At 37.5% G+C, this 14,155-nt stretch overlaps 1 protein-coding gene across 1 annotated transcript in view; it reads left to right on the forward strand.

The window, feature by feature from the left end:
- The first annotated feature begins 230 nt into the window (after positions 1-230).
- LOC149786412 (uncharacterized) overlaps positions 231-14,155 on the forward strand; it is a 61,598-nt gene continuing 47,673 nt past the window's right edge. The window contains exon 1 of the mRNA XM_089976844.1: positions 231-378. The gene's annotated coding sequence lies outside the window, so the exon portion shown is untranslated. The remainder of the gene's footprint in view (positions 379-14,155) is intronic.

Raw genomic sequence — 14,155 nt, forward strand, 5'->3', positions numbered from 1 at the left:
GATAAATATACATAATTTGAAAAACATTCATAATTTGTTATTGTTTATTTTGTTATCAAATATGAAAACATGCTCTTAATATCAATAAAGTCGTAGCAAGATCAGTCGTGAATTTCCGTACATTCCTTACTGACTGACGATAACTACCGAAGTACAGATACAGTGAAATAGTACGTTCTTACGTACAACGCACTTACAGACATGACTAATTCGATATAATTGTACTTAACCACACTGCCGCCTGTGTATTATACTGTTATAGTAAAGTAGTTAGACACAAGTTTGTCCAGGAGCCGCGTTGGTACAGAGTGCTAATCCTGTATTAGGCTGACTGGAAAAAAACGGTGTGCTAGTTACCATAGGGCATTCTTGTCACAGGTATGGAAAATATTCAGCATTTGGCGCGCATGTGTGTGTGTGTGTGTGTTCTAATTGGTGTAAGGAAGAATACTATTTCAAACGAGGTCAGTGAATGTCAGTAAAGTGGCAATCGTTTTGTCTACCACTTTCACTATCATTATCGTTTCAGTGAAAATATACCATATACATTCGTTAAGAAAAGGAAGCAGCTTTAGCTTTAGAAATCCCACGTTTCTTATACTGGAGGGTCAAGTTGGGGATTTGTTGTAAAACGGTCCCATGAACTCTTCACGTGTATAACATTAATAAGATTTTGAGTTAGACAGTTAGACGAGGAAGGTGGGTCGAACATATATTCATCAGTAAAACTCCCTTAATATATTTAAATATTTTTATTAGGTATTTGGACGCGGGGGATTCAGTGGTAGATCTGGTATACTATTTGCTCGCCCTCCCCCAACAATCTCTCTCGGTATACTTGTTTTCCTACTATGTGTATTTCTGATCGACTTTTCTTTGGCCTAACAGGGACCTTAGCCCCATAGGGGACCGTCCATTTAGTAAGTACGCATGGAGGGGGGAGGGGTTAACCCAAATGCATACGCTTGCGTATGGTGGGAGGGTCTACTGATAATGTACAAATGCATAGGAAACGGGGGGTGGGTTTGGTGAAACCGCGATATTAATTTTTCTAATACGTAACCTGTTCGAATGGGTTCAGTCGGCCTTTGAGTGTGTGTGTGTGTGTGATTTGGATTTTTGTCTTAGCTTTAACAATTTTTCAGTCATATTGCTACGATGTCTGCAGTGTGACAGTTTATGGTGATGTCTAGCACTGGGGCATCATGCCGCAGACATGTAGCATGATATCCCACCCAGTCACATTATCCTGACACCAGGCCGACCAGTCCTAACACTAACCTCTTAAAGCTGAGCGCCAAGCGAGGCAGTTGTTAGTACCATTTTTGTAAGTCTTTGGTATGACTCGGCCGGGGATCGATCCCACGACCTCCCGCATGCGAGGCGGACGCTCTAAAAACTAGGTCACCGGAGTAGTCGTCGGCGTTTGCATGTTAGCGGACACTAGACAAACTTTTTAAAGTTACGCATCTTACCTCTTTGATGCAGCCAGACATTCAACGTCGGTGGACTATCCATTTTATTAAACACGTTAATAGTATTAATCCTTGATCGTTTCTGCGTGGATTACATATAGGCCGTTCTATAGAATTCGGTGGTGGGTGGTGGGGTGGGGTGCGTCAGGCGTTCGTACGATGGTGAGGGGTGTAAAAAAGTAAGCATGTGTACGGGGGTGGTGGTGGTCAAGCTTTGCCAGATTTTTGCGTACACACTAAATGGATGGCCCCTAGTCCTTCATAATACCCTCATTTGGATCATTCTCTCGTTGTAGATACTGTATGGACAAAAAAACACAAGTATTTGCTGTAAATTGGTATTGTCGACAAATAAAGTAAAGTCCAGGTAGGCACCGGTTTTTGACCAGGTATAATGGCTACGTGTAGATACTAGGGGGTCGGTTAATGCTTGATCATTTTTGTTTCATCAAAACCACAAAGTATCTGCCGTGGTAAACATCTAGGCAAAATAATAGAGAAAGATGGTATTAATTTGAATTTTTTTATGGTGCCCCTATTGGACTGGTGCCCTAATGTGCTTAATAGGTAATCAGGTACTGATGTAAACGGCAGATAAAAAGAAAGAACTAGAGTTGAGAGAGAAGAAACATTTTGGACCGTGGTAGACCGCAATCATATTATGTGATCAAGAGTTTAGTTTTCTTCGGAAGGGGCATATGATTTTTTTTTAGAAAAAATAATAAACTCTCAAATAGCTGCCAAATATGGGCCAAAAGTATCTTTGCTCTGAATTATGACAAATATTATTAGAAGGAACGGAAAATAAACTATCTTGGTTTGAAAGTAAATCTCATCTATCGCAACCTAATTTAAATATTTAATACCATACATTAGATGAATTGGTTATGTGTATGTTGATTGTCGTATAAGTTGTCATTTATAATCTGTAACGGAATTGGGGTTATTGAGATTACAATATAGCTGACACCCTGTAAAAGTCGTTGGTTGATATTATAGAGCTTGCTGATAAAATAGGAAGCATTGACACTAAATTATTGATATCATAGGCAGTGAAACTTTGAGTGGAACGGTATTTCCGGGGAAGATATTTATCGGAGTAAAGTACTATAAAAGGCTTGGCAAACATGAAATTAAAGGTTAATGAATATAATTATATTTTTTAATATTTGAAATTACTTTGTTACAAATATAACTATTTTGTGAAAACATTCATACTTTTTGGAATTATTTTGTTATGAAAAATGCAGACATGCCTCTAATATATGTAAATCCGAAATAAAATCAATCGTGAATTTACGTACATTCTTCTCCTACATTAATTACCGAAGTACCTGTACATTGAAGAGGTACCTTCGTACACACAACGCACTTATAGAAACAACAGACTAATCGATACAATTGCACTTAACCAGCCAACCTCCTGTGTATTATCTACTCCACGGAAAAGGGTAGTTTAATAAAAGTTTGTCCAGGAGACGAGTTGGGGTCATAATCCTGTATAAAGATGGCTGGAAAGAGTGTGCTGTTTACTATAGAACTTCCTTGTTGCGGGCAGGCCAGACAAGGTGGGGAGAGGAGGCAAGTGGGGATAAAGCCGAACAACTTTTTAATTTTATGAAAGAAAAATTTTGCTTGAACAAGAACTAGAAGAGGCCAGGGTGTTTCTTACCCCAAGGCGTTTGTATGAGTGTGTGTGTGTGTGTGTGTGTGTGTGTGTGTGTTTCAACTAGTACATGGAAGAGTAATATTTCAAACGAGGTCAATGAATGTCAGAAAACTGGCAATGATTTAGTCTACCACTTGCGCTATCACCATCATTTCAGTGAAAGTATACCTTGCGCAATCGTTAAGAAAGATAACACCTTTATCTTTAGTTATCTCAAGCAGAAGAGGAGGTGAACATACCTTTTGCTGGAGCGTCATTTTTGGAAAAATAAGGCTTCCTACGAAAATGAAAGGTCAATAAGCCAAACCATAGCCTCTAACCAACCGAGAGTTTCTCTAATTGAGTTAGTTTTTTTATTGTTACTTTATTGTTGTCGTTAGTGTTTCTTAAAAAGTATGCGCGTGTGTTTACCCACCGTGAGGCTTCATTGAGCTCGCACCTCCTCTTCTGCTATAAATGTATGAGTAATGAAATCATTATTATATCAACAATGGAATCTTACACAGCTAGATTAGCTCGAGAGCGATTAGAGGCAATACAAAAATTATGCCTGTTCGTGATGCTGTCAAGCTGCAACTACAAGCGCGTCAGGCGTCTCAGGTTGAATTTGCAGAGGGCGCAGGACAGTTGTTTAAACCGGTTACGAAGGCTACCAAAGGAGTTACAGAGGCTACCAAAAGGTCTTCTTCCTACGTTGTAGCAAACCGCTAGAGCAACTGGAAAAATAGCAGAAAGAACTAAAAAAAAAACAAACAAAAAAAGATTATACAAGAACTTCCGGGTGAAATAGCTGCTGCTCAACCAATGCGAGAAATACTTGAGGGTATTGACCAATCTCGTGCTGAAATAGGTGATATAAAAGATCGTATACCAGAATCGGAACCAGAAACAGAATCAGAACAATCAAGGGCCAAAATTGATGTAAAATGATAAATTTACCGAAAATAGTATTGCCTTCATAAAAGAAACTAAAATCTAGATAAATTGTCTGAGTTTGCCGTGCGAAGTTTTCATCAAAAAGAGAGTTTTGAAACCCGAGTATATCGATGATGCTGTAAGTCGTGATAACTGGTACAAATGGATATTTCGCTTACACTACGGAGCTGATCAGGCCCGAAATAGTGATACTAGATATATTGCATTTATCAATGGAATTGATAACTATCTTGCACGGTTACAACAACCACAGCCAGTATTACAGCAACTAAGCAAAATATCCGGAAAAGGAGCAGCAGAGAGGGTGAACCGACCTCATTTTATAAGCGTTATTTTGGTAAACGGAGGCTTATACAAGAAACGAAAAAATACGCTGATAACGTGAAACCGAAGCCTCTAACTTTCCGAGAGTCTCCCTGGGGGTTAGCGTCCTGTTACTTTTTTTTCGCGTCGTCGTTTTAGAAAAACATATCGTAAGTGTTACTACGTTAACGCCTTATCGAGGTTGCATCCTCTCTGCTGCTATCCAACAATTTATCAAGACCTATACGATAACGCGATCGTGGGTCATGTAAGATTATTGTTATAAATCCATGCGGGGATAATTGAGCCTGACTAAATAAATTTCTAAACTTAATTATGTCCATATGTCCGCTGCACCAAGTCTGATGAATTTTTCGCAGAGTATTAAACAAAGCAAAAATATATCAGTTATCTCTGATCACTTTTGGTATTTGTGTATATCGCTGAGTAACATAAATCACATCAGTGTTTTTATGTCTTCCGAGCGAGAATATTCTAGCTGGATTTGACTGTTTGTCCAACATCACATCATCGTATACAACTAAATTATTAATAAACCCATCGAGGTTATCTACAGATGGCGCTTCGCCGATATCAGTAATAAATTCAATAACATTATCACCGTTTTCATCCAACAATTTTGCGTTTTTATTAAAGTCTTTAAATACATCATAGCATCGCTGGTCATCGACAGACGGAGCCACTAAATACAACTTATCCCATTTCAACCATCTCATTATCAATTTAAGTAACAGTTGTGTCTTAGCAGACCCGGATGGTCAAATTATATTCATTCTGACAGAAGTTGGTAATGCTGGATGATGCTTGACTGGCTCCAGCTTTTGTGTCGCTGAGAAATCAATTACATCCATGTTGTAGAAATATTATAAATAATATGGATTTATACTGTGTAAAATGCAGGACGCTTACTGCCATAAGTGGACTAACAACTATTGCAATAAAAAATAACAGATCAGCAGTTACAGGTAAGTGTGAACAATGTGGTACAAAGAAATTTAAATTTACTTTTAATCCAAACAATATTAACAAAAAGAGGAGGTGATGTTGCCGCTCAGTTAGCAAAACTACCAGGAACACCATGGACTTAGTACCCAGGAGAAAAACATCTTCCAGGATATAACTATTGCGGTCCTGGTACTCGACTTGATATCCGACTTGATAACCACGACCAACCAAAACCCGGTGAGTATCCAATAAACGCTATTGATAAAGCGTGTCACGCTCATGATGTAGCTTCTAAAAGTAAAGATCTTCAGCAGCGACATATCGCAGATGTAAAATTAATTCATGCGCTAAATTCCATAAAAAAATAAATCTTTCAAAGAATCATTAGCTAATTGGTTGGTGAGATCTGCAATGAAAGGTAAACTAGCATTAGGAGCCGGTAATTAATCAACCGATTATTATTATAATGGAGTCGATTTATTATTGTCCAAGGGGATATTGGAATGGTAGAGCAGCGATTAGTAAGCTCGCCAACACAGCAAACTTTACACGTGTTGCTGCTGAAAATGGTTAGCACGACAGGCAATGTGGCAAATTTATCTACCACCGCCTAAAACAGTTCAGTATGCACATTTTGATGTTAGCGTTCCTAATGAAGTTCATTAGAGTGATATTTTATTTTTACCACATGATACTATCAAAATTGGAAGACGAAGATTAACCTACAAATATGCGTTAACAGTAGTTGATGTTGCAAGTAGATATAAAAAAGCAGAGCCGTTATCAACAAAGACAGCAACTGAAGTAGCTTCTGCGTTTGAACGAATTTATCGACGTGGACCCTTGCAATGGCCACAGCTGTTACAAGTTGACCCTGGCAAATAATTTCAGGGCGCACTATCATCACTGATGAAATTACATAATGTCAAAATCAGACGAGGACATACTGCAATTCATATGAACCCGGTGAACTTGAAGGTGGTAAAAAAAGAGCAACTGATCCTGTCTGGAGTATTACGACACATACAATTTCCAGCGTGGTAAGATCCGCGGGTAGACCTGCAATGTACAGACTAGATTAAACTGCTCGTCAACGTCGATTTGTACGTGAACAATTACAAGTAATTCCTGAAGACACACAATTACCACCGCGATCACGTAACTAGCACCTCTACGTCGATTACACTCAAGACAGGCCAGCAACACATTTTCGCTTGTATGACCAAGACTACTATCTTTTCTATCCACGGTAAATTGTCTTGGATCATTATTTGAATATCGCCACAACATGATACAATTACAACTTGCACAATGATTATTTTGTTGCTGTTTTAGCGCTATGACAAATTCAACATCGAGATGAAAGTCGCGTTTTTTTTTGCCACTTAGTTTATAACCAGCTAATTTTTTCCTTGCTATATCACTGTTATCGAGGACATCATTGATGGTTTCTGTAGTGTCTATGATAATTCTCCGCAGTTGAGATATTCTTCTGAATCGAGAGACTGCGAGATACGATCATCGATAATCCAAACTCGAGTATCAGAGATGGTTAACCCTTGAGATGAATGAATTCTCATTGCGTATCCCACTGTCCACGGGGTTTTATCCGCGCTCAGCGTATCTCAACAACACTGACATCAACTGCGACAACATCATTTAATGCGAGATTCTGTTTCTCAGTCTGTCCTGGTATAGCAACTTCGATATTCTGTCGTCGTGTATCAGCTGGTCTATAACACAATGGTACACGTAGATTTGAAAAAAAATTCTTTATGCAGCTGAAATAACCGCTGTCGAAGTGTATCACGATCTTTCTACTTGCCACTATTAAATCATTTGGTCTCCACATTTGCAGAAAATCGTTCATAGAAATGAAATTATTTTACGAATTATTTCACATTTAATTTTATTCGGTTGTAGTCTGATTAATTTCTTAAACTCCCTTAATTCTGCATCAAGAGATTTATGATCGTCAGTTATATCCTCGAAATAATCCACAAAATTCTTTAACCACCCGTGTGGAGATGGCCCAACAAACGGTGTTGGTTGACTATGATCGCCGCACATAACCACAGATGTATTTTTTTAATAATAGCCAATAGAGAAACATTTTTAATGTATCTAGCTACACTGTACATATGTCATCCCAAATAATAAGTTTTAGAATAAATTTTTCTCCCATTCGATCAGGAGTCCATGCGTCTCCCTTCCATCGAAAAAAGCTATGATAAATACATGATTGCACTTCTCGTTCTCTTAGTTCTCTTGCGAGTCTGTGTGTAGGTGTTAAAACAACCATATCATCTGAATTCTATCGAAATAATTCAATATCTCGCGTTGGTTTACCAGAGCGCACCCCCCCCCCCGTCCATTTAGATAGACCGTCTTGTGTCTGGATAATGGATCATACACAGATGCCGCAGACGATAATTCTGATATCTGATTGTTTTTGTAATAAATATCTTTAATCGCAACATCTGCGGATTCAGATTAATTATATAACATTTCTTGTCTTATTTTCCATTTACCCCACGATGCATCAGTACTTGTAAATTGAGTCAGTAATTCTGAATATTTTTTTCGATATAGAGTCAATCCGTTGAACTCTGACTGCAGGGGTTGGAAATCTATTTATCATCGATAATAAATTTTTAGAAACATAAGCGAGCATTGAGGATCTTAAATGAGTAAACTGAGGTGACTCACCACCAATATAACCAACAATTGTACCTAATCGTGTTCCGTTAGACAAGCAAACGTTTTCTCGACTTACAAATATATCTTTCTTTATTGCATCGGCGATTATAAAATCATATTCAACAGCGTCCATAATTAATCGTGCATAATGTCGATCATGATCATATTCCCCGCCTTGAGTAAATTTACCGATTATTATTCTACCGAGATGTTTTGCGGTTTTATCATTATCAGGTGGTGGTAACCGAACTTTTGTCTGAGGACGGTATGATATAATTGCTTCACTTACAATCAACGATATTAATATTTTACAATCAAGCTTAGATCGTAATAAAACTATTGGTGACCAAAGTTTTTCTGAAAAGTGCCTACCAAACCAAACATAACAGATCGGATGAAGACCTTTAGCAAACTCGAATGATACAAAACGAGCGAATCCGGTTAGATCAAAATCAGGTAGTGGTCCATTTATCGATACTCTTGTCATCTCATGTGTGGGGTGTCCAAATCTTTTAAAATATCCAGAACATTCTCCGTAACCAAGAAAACTTCCCGGATAACACGCGACCATATCAACCAAGATAATGTCGCTGTATTTATACTTAGTATTGCACAACCCTCCGTGTCCGTATTCACAGCAGCTTATCAGCACTTCGAGAAATTCAAATCGTGTTGGCTTTCAAATTGTTTCTCTCATGCAAAGTGAGCTGCAACTGACGGAACGGTGAAACAGTTATTTAGTAATTGTTCAGTATTCTCTGTTGAAAATTTATGTGCAAGATTTGTCATTTCTTCGTAGAGATATTCTTTACGATATATTTCGCCATTAGGTCGTACAAATTGATCATATTTTTCATCATCGGAACTCTTAAATAGCCATACTGATACACAATCGTTTTTACTTATTTCGTGAATAAAATCAAACATTTTTCCCCTCCCAGAGTGTTTGGGTGTGTGTGTGTGTGTTTAAAATCTTACGGTCCGATCTCGTGGAAATATTGTTACTGCACTAGCCCACGCGTGAGCATTATGATCAACGATATTTATGGGAGCTCTTTTTTCATAAATAATGTTTCAAATCGTATAATATCTCTCCTGTTATCGTTGCTACATATATTAAGAATTTTAGTGTTTTTTTCTAACGTTGTTGTTGTTGTTGTTGTAGGGTTTAACGCCATTTTTCAGCACGCGATAGGCTATACATGGCGGCCAGTATTAATGGTGGAGGAAGAACCCAGGAAAACCCCGGAAAGAACCACCCACCCACGAGAAGCTACTGGCAGGCTTTCTCACATATCCACATTAGCCGAATCCGAGACTCGAACCCACGCAGAGGTGAGATGGCAGTGATCCGTAACGAAGAGCGCTTTAGACCACTCGGCCACTCGGGGCCCCTTTTTCTAACGTAGCGGCATCATTTATTGTAGCTCTGGTATCCTTAACTGATTCAGTCCATTTGTTTATTTTTTCACGTAATAGATCCGTTAACCCATTTCCACGCATCGCGTTTGTAAAATGTTCGATAACTCGTTCGGCTACAAAATTCATCTTTGAAAATCTCATTGGTGCCATATCTTTAATGTTAGGGTTATCATTTAGCTGATAAATTCCATAAATAACAGCGGTCTTAGGATACGCTCGTTCGTAATATGGTTTATCAATACCAGTCAACATTCCTGGCTTGGAATTGTTACTTAGAACAGCGGTCTTTACATTATGAAAAACATAATCACGTTTGTCATGGATAATCCACTCAGCGGAATCTGTTTCTGGTAGCACAATAAACTTTATTCTGAAAAAGATGTCGTTGATGGTTGAGATAATCAATAATCTTTCTCGCCCGCTCATCGTTCATTGTAACATCAATGATTTTGTCATCAAGTGTAATTTTGAATGTCGACCACGTGTGAGATGCCCCATCATCACGAAATTCTTTTTTAGCATTCCGAATATTAGTAATCAGATTATTCGTCGGATCAACCAGAGCTCGCCTCCGCAAGTCAGGAGTTCTATTGTCAAGATCGAATCTGGATCAAGGAAACGAAGTTTTTCAGGGCTTGATTGTGTATAATCTCTTACATTCTTCCATATTATATTTTAGACAAGTATTTAAATAAAATATATTATATATACAATGACACAAATAAGGAATCAGTGCAGGTGGTTGATGATAGGGTCTTCAACTCCTTGTAACAAATCTTGCGTAAATGAATTCTGTGGGCAGCATTTGCAAAGCGTAAGGAGAGGGAGTCTTGGTCCAAAACCGTACTTACGGTGTGGTGTTGGAGTTAGAAGGAAAACGCAGTTGTGTGTTCAATGTGGTGATAAAAGATATAGAGAACTAAAACGATATGATGATAAAATAAAAAACCCGACTCTGTCAAGGTTCTTGATAAAGTTATATGAACCCATGAAGATTATATAGTTAGATTTGTAAAGACAAATTATAATTTAGACAAATAATATTATATATAAAATGGAGCAGAAAGAATTTGTCAGATATCCTATCATCAAAAATGAACTGTTGATAATACTGGTTATCTTAGATTTACTGTTGAGAGGGAGGAGAGGTGTCTCTGTCACAGGTTTCTGTAGGAATGTTTCTTTGGGGTGATCAAAGACGGTCTTGTGATCGATCATATTGACTCAGATAAGAAAAAAAATAAATTGAGTAACCTTCGAGCTATTACACAGAGCAAACACTGTTTATTCGGAAATACTGGGAAGTATGAAAATATTTTTAGGAGGAGAGCCGTCAAAATACAAAAATATTGAAGCCGGTGAAGAAATAATATTTCAATCGATGAATGCGGCTTCAAAGAATTTTGATATCTGCATGCCTTCAGTACAACGTGTAGCAGATAAATTAACCAATTTGATTTTTTCACACAAGTATGAACAAATGATTTCATTTGAATACCTCCCTTTTGTATTAGATACCGACAATATCCTTGATAAAATCAACAGAGATAAATCTGCCGCAAATATGTAATATGGTTGATAGAGTTATTGCTGTTCTCTTGACACTGTCCCAGATTTTATCATTGACTTTGTCAAGGGAGATACATTTCAGGATATTTGTAAATACATATTTTTTTTGGGTGGTTAATTCTCTCTTCCGGAATTTCTTGGGGTCAGGTATTCCTAAAAGTGACATAACCTAATGGTTGGAAAAAATCAAATCGATTTTCGAAGGATTCGGCGCGACACAAAAGACAGACCTATCACTATAATGTTAATTCGACAAACACGGTTTCAAGAGCGCGGTTGACATTGTATTTCAAGGAAGTATCAGTTATCTCCGTTGTTTTCTATCAAGGACTACCTGTAAAGGCGGTGTAATCTTTTATTAAGGATAAATGATATTTTGTTTTCAGAAACAATATTCCCGTTTTACTGAATCCGTCGGATTTCCTGTTTCATATATATTTTTTTGCGATTATAATTAAGTAAAAATGAGAGCACAAACAGCACAAAAGCCACGGCCATCGCGTGAGCTACTGTTGGATTTCTGAGTATCAGTTAGCGTATATGTCATGAACCCCTTTTATTATTGGGGGTTTTCTCCTGATTGCTCGAAACTCAACAGACAAAACACACCTTCCCACCATGTCACCACGTGGTGGGTGCCCTTTTGCACTCTATCGGGGTTGATTTTGGGGAGGGTGTGCAAAAATCTATTGAGCGTAGAGAATGGCCCCAGTGTATGTTTTATGTATTGTACCGTCCTTAATTAACATTGCATATACTACATGTATTGTGTCGTCCTTAATTAATTGTAAATATTGTATGTACAGTGCCGTCCTTACTGTAAATACTGTAAATACTATATGTACTGTGCCGTCCATACTGTAAATACTATATACACTGTGCTGTCCTTAGAATTAAAGTTTACTGTAAATCTATCTTCCTGAGCCTGCTAGACTGTCATATGGCAATCTAGGGATTTCACATGGAGATTGTGCCGTCCTTAGAATTAAAATTTATGTACTATTCCGTCCTCAGCTAAACACGCCCTCCTGAGCCTTCTAGAATGTTGTGGGGGTGTTTCTTGCACCCCTGAGCCTGCTAGACTGTCATGTGGCAGATTAGATTAGAACTGTCTCGTGAATACGAAGCAGAAAAGACACTCTATGCTCTCATAAGACAATTAAGAAAAATTATGTCAGAAACTGCTAGTGGTAATGAAAATGAAAGTTAGGGTCATTCGTGGAAATGAAAGTGAAAGTATGTCAGATTTTAGTCTTTTTTTTCCTCAATGATTTTGTCAGTAAAAAAATGTCCACCCCAACGATTTTATCAAGGACAAAATCAAGGGACGAAATTATCTTTTTTATACTGTTTTTAATGTATCACGCGTCATTGGTATTTTTTATAGTATGTGCTGGGACTCTGTCCTTTATAAGAGGGACAACACTCTACGATTAAAAATCATTAAGATTGCAAATCTACGATTGGAAATCTTCGAAAATCGTAGATTTTTAAGATTTTCACATATAAATTCAGACTCAGAGACTCCCACCACGAAAGTCAAGCAAGTTGCCTGACTCGTCACTTAGTTTGAAATTTATTCTCAACAATAGCGGATTATGACATCTTAGATGGATCGGATTGATCGGTTCTTGCACAATCAGATATCAGGGTGTGACTTGTGGTGTAAAAGTATATAAGGTATATCCCTGCTGCGCCTGATTTGATATATCAGTATTTATCTGATAACTTCCGTCAGTTGCATCACAAATAAGATTGACCGCGATCGTTGAGGTTACATTTACAATTCCCGGAGAAATATGACGGCTTTCACATGGTTGATTATTGCTGTATCGGAGAATACTTGATGGCGGCGTTATTTTTCTCCATGACTCGAATATTTTTGGAAAGTTTTCGTTGATTAGTTCGTTAATTGACTTTTTTAGCTCGTTGGTTGCAAATCCTGGTACTTTAAACATCGGCAGCCGTTCTTTAGTTATCGTATAATGCTCAAGAAATACATCATTTATATAAAATTTATATTCACGTCCACAATCATAATAATTTGGGATATTTGCTTGCTTATCAATTCAAGAATTAAGATACTCGTTATCTTCTATGATTTTGTTTAGATGTATTATTTCGATAATTTGTTGGTTTGTTTCATCAGAATAATATTGTGTAACACCGATAACTAAATTATGTAACTTATTATGTTCATGTGTAAACTCATGCCTAATTTGTTCTAAAAGACCATTCATGTATTCTTCATCCACAATCACTCTAAATTTTATCTTAGCAAATATATCAAGACTATTTACACTAACACTGCCATCGGTCCACGTGAGAAAAAAAAATCTTTTTCCAAAATTTTTTCTATACTCTGGCTTTTTTTATAAATTTCTTTTCATCGATGATAAAACCAGACCGTTTTGGTTCAGGTGGTCCTTGATCAACATGTGGAATTTCAGGCCATCCTAGCACAGATCTGATCGATGACTAATATATATCAAGGACGTAATCCGGTGAATTTATTTCAATTGCGGACGATAGCGTTGGTTCCTGTACTGTTATGGCGATCTTGGATTCTTTCAGTGTTTTATTTTTATTCAACGTTGGAATTCACTGATCTGTTCGATCTGATAATTGCCTTTGGATATTCCAACAACTACTCAGTCAGGTGATCCATCATCTTTATTTTTATTTGAAAATGCTAGCGAATTATTTGACTGTAGTCGACCAACCGATCTTGACCGGATATTTGGCCAAATGTAGTATACTCGCAACTGCGCCAGAGGTATTTCCGCTACCTGAATCGCGGTTGCAAAATTAATACTGAACTCATGGTTGGTTGAGCTTACTGTTATCATCGTGGTTTTCAACGGGGTTGTATTTGTGGCTATCTGCTGAAGTAGTTCTGTCATTATTTAAATTTCCATTTTCCAAATCGATGACTTCATTGTATATCTGAAGCATCACATCAAATTCAGAATATGGTATCGTCTTATCGTTAAGGCTTAATGATATCAGCGACGACAATTTAGAATATGCTATTGTTACCATGTGTAATTTTACAACCTAATCATGCAATTTTGTGCTATTGCACTTGGATATCTTTTTCGCGATAATATTAAAA

The sequence above is a fragment of the Sinohyriopsis cumingii genome, chromosome 12 (genome assembly GCF_028554795.1).
Source record: "Sinohyriopsis cumingii isolate HCF-2022 chromosome 12, ASM2855479v2, whole genome shotgun sequence".
In the NCBI taxonomy this organism is placed as follows: domain Eukaryota; kingdom Metazoa; phylum Mollusca; class Bivalvia; order Unionida; family Unionidae; genus Sinohyriopsis; species Sinohyriopsis cumingii.